The sequence below is a fragment of the Cynocephalus volans genome, chromosome Y, assembly GCF_027409185.1.
Source record: "Cynocephalus volans isolate mCynVol1 chromosome Y, mCynVol1.pri, whole genome shotgun sequence".
NCBI classification, from domain to species: domain Eukaryota; kingdom Metazoa; phylum Chordata; class Mammalia; order Dermoptera; family Cynocephalidae; genus Cynocephalus; species Cynocephalus volans.
The window spans coordinates 7476933-7480952 of record NC_084479.1 but is presented as its reverse complement, the minus strand read 5'-3'; positions in this window follow the sequence as shown (position 1 = coordinate 7480952).

Here is a 4020-nt window from a genome sequence, read left to right as displayed (position 1 = left end):
GAATTTGTAGATCACTTTGTGTAATATGGACATTTTCACAATGTTAATTCTTCTGATCCAAGAACATGGGATATCTTTCCATCTTCTTGTGTCCTCTTTAATTTTTCTCAACAGTGGTTTGTAGTTCTCTTTGTAGAGATTTTTCACATCTGTAGTTAACTTTATTCCAAAGTATTTTAGTTTTTTGGTGACTATTGTAAATGGGCTTTCTTGATTTCTTTTTCTGCTTGTTCACTGTTGGAATATAGAAATACTACTGATTTTCATGTGTTGATTTTGTATCCTATAACTTTGCTCAAATCATTTATCACCTCTAGGAGTTTTTTTGTAGATGCTTTAGGCTGTTCAATATGTAGGATCATATAATCCAAAACAGGGACAGTTTGAGTTCCTCTCTTCCAATCTGGATGCCCTTTATTTCCTTCTCTTCTCTGACTGCTCTGGCTAGTACTTCCAACACTGTGTTGAATAGGAGTGGTGAGAGTGGGCATCCTTGTCTAGCTCCTGTTAAGGCAAAAGCTTTCAGCTTTTCCATATTCATGAAGATATTGGCAGTGGGCTTATCATATATGGCTTTAATTGTGTTGACATACTTTCCATATATATCTAACTTGTTGAGTCTTCAATATGAAAGAATGTTGTATTTTGTCAAATGCTTTTTCAGAATCTATGGAGATGATCATTTTTGTCTTCGCTTTTATTGATGTGGTGTATCACATTTATTGATTTGCATATGTTGAACCAAACTTGCATCAATGGGATGAATTACACTTGGTTGTGGTGTAAATTTTGTGTATGTGTTTCTGTATTCTGTTAGGTAGTGTTTTATTGAGGATTTTTGCATCTATATTCGTCAAGGATATTGACCTGTAGTTTTCTATTGTTGAAGTATCTTTGTCTGGTTTTGTTATCAGGGTGATGTTTGCATCACAGAATGAGTTTGGAGAATGGCCTCTGTTTCAATCTTATGGAATAGTTTGTAGAGCACTGATATCAGGTCCTCTTTGAAGGTGTGGTAGACCTCTGCAGTGAACCCCTCTGGTCCTGGGGTTTTCCTTGTTGGGAGCCTTCTGGTAACAGCTTCAATCTCTTTTATTTTTATTGGTCTATTCAGACTTCCTATATCTTCTTGTCTCAGTTTTGGTAATTTGTATGCATCCACAAATTTATCCATTTCCTACAGATTTTCAGATTTGTTGGCATATATTTGTTTATAGTAGTCTCTAATGATTCCTTGTATTTCAGAGGTATCAGTTGTAATATCACCTTTTTCAGTTCTAATTTTTGTTATTTGATCTTCTCTCTTCATTTTTTAGTTAGCCTTGCTAAAGTTTTGTCCATTTTATTTATCTTTTCAAAAATGCAACTTTTTGTTTCTTTGGTCTTTTGTTTTTGGGTGTCTATTTCATTTAGTTCTGCTCTGATCTTAATTATTTCTTTCCATCTACTAACTTTGGGTATGGATTGTTCTTGTTTTTCCAGATCTTTAAGGAGAAGTGTTAGGATGTTTATTTACTATTTTTCCATTCTTCTGAAGTAAGCATTTAATGTGATAAATTTCCCCCTTACTACTGCTTTTGCTGTTTCCCACAGGTTTTGGTATGATGTGTCATTATTTTAATTAGTTTCAAGAAATTTTTTGACTTCCTGTTTAATTTCTTCTTGGACCCATATGTCATTAAGTATAATGTTGTTTAATTTCCATGTGTTTGTATAGTTTCCAGAGTTTTGTTTATTATTGATTGCTAATTTTAATCCATTTTGATCAGAAAAAATACATGGAATAATTCCAATTTTTAAAAAATTTGTTGAGACTTGCTTTGTGACCTAACATGTGGTCTATCCTGGAGAATGTTCCATGTGCTGATGAGAAGAATGAATATTCTGAGGTTCTTGGGTGGAATGTTCTGTAGATATCTGCCAAGTCCAATTGGTCTGAAGTTTTGTTTAGGTCTTGGTTTTCTCTATTGATTTTTTGTCTAGATGACCTGTCCAATGTTGAAAGCGGGGTGTTCAGGTCCTCCACTATTGTGGTGTTAGTGTCTATCTCATTCTTTATATCAAATGGTATTTGCTTTATAAATCTGGATGCTCTGACATTGATTGCATATATATTTATGATTGTTATGTCTTCATGATGGATAGATCCTTTTATCATTGTATAGTGGCCTTCTTTATCTCTTTTTATTATTTTTGCATTAGTCTATTTTAGATGACATAAGAATAGCTACTGCAGCTCATTTTTGATTTTATTTGCATGATATATCTTTTTCCATGCTTATAATCTTAGTTTATTTGTGTCTTTACAGGTAAGGTAAATATTGAAGGTAGCATATTTTGGGTCCATCTTTTCAATCCAGTCAGTGCCTTTTGAGTGGGGAATTTAATCCCTTTACATTTAGAGTTATTATTAAAAGGTGTTGATTTACTTCTAGCATTTTATTGATTTTTGCTTACATGTCTTTAGTACCTTTTGTTTCTTTCTCTCTAATTTTCTCTTTGTCTTCTATATTTGTTGCTTTCTTGGGATGGTAAATAAACTTTTTTTTTCTTTATTGTTAGCATGTTTGTTTTGGTGGTAGGTTTTTTTCTTTCAACCTAGTGAAGGTTGTTTTTCAGGTATCAAACCCAGTAGTTCCTTGAGAATTTCTTGGAAGGCTGGTCCCACACTTTTTGTCTGAGAAATATACCATTTGTCCTTCATTTTGGAAGGATAGCCTTGCTGGGTAAAGTATTCTCAGCTAGCATTTTTTGTCCTTTAGTTTTTTGAATATATCATCCCATTCTTTTCTGGCTTTTAGGGTTTCTGATGAAAAATCTGATGTTATTCTGAGTGGGGCTCCCTTATAGGTGAGTTGCTTCTTCTCTCTTGCAGCTTTTAAGATTCTCTCTTTGTCTTTGAGTTTTGCCAATTTGACTATAACATTTCCTGGAGAGGACCTTTTTGAGCTGAATATGTTATGGGATCTTTGGGCCTCCTGAAACTGAAGACCTGTGATGTTCCATATACCTGGGAAGTTTGCTGCTATTATTTCATTTAGTATATTTTCAATGCCATTTCCTTTTTTCTCCCCTGCTGGAATACCCATGATTCAGATATTTGAGTGCTTAAGGTTGTCTGTTTTCTCTCTTAGATTTTCTTCAATTTTTTAAATTCTTTTTTCTGGTCTGCCTGTGTTAATTCCAACAGCTTGTCTTCAAGGTCAGAAATTCTGTCTTCTGCTTGTTCTAGCCTGCTGGTTAGACTCTCTGTTGTGTTTTTTATTTCATTGAATGAATCCTTCAGCTCCACAGGCTCTGCTACAGTCTTTTTCAAGGCATTGCTTTCTTTGTACATTTCCTTCTTAGAATCTTTATATTTTTTCTCATTTCATTTTGCTGTCTGAGTTTTCTTGTATCTCATTTAGTTTCCTTAAAAATGTTGCTTTAAATTCCTTGTCAGTCATTTCAGAGACTTCCTGTTCTACAGGATCTAGAGCTTGAAAGTTATTTCCCTTTGATGGTAATGTACTTTCTTGATTTTTCATATATCTGGTATCTTTCCTTTGGTGTTTAGTCATTGTTTCAAGGTGTATCATACTCCACTCATTTCACCCTGATGTCTGGTTTGGATCCTGAAGGGACTGCCAATTCTGGGCAGTGGGAACTAGCCTGTGGTGGTTGTCCCACAGTGCCTGCCTGTTCTGGCACAACTGACTCAGGATGTCTAGGTCTGGTAGCTCTCAGGCCTCTCTGGGCAGCGGGGACTGACCTGGGCTGGGGGTCATGCAGCACCTGCCTGTTCTCGTATGGCTGACTCACGGCAAGTGGGCCGGGCAGCTCTCAAGCCTCTCTGTGCAGCAGCAACTGGCCTGGACTGCGGGTCCTGTGGTGGCTGTCTTTTCTGGCATGACTGACTTGGGACATGTAAGTCTGATGGCTTTTGGGCCTCTATACATGGCAGGGACTGACCTGGGCTGGAGGTCCTGTGGCACCAGTCTTTCTGGTGCTGCTGACTTGGGGCATGTGGACCCAGCAGCT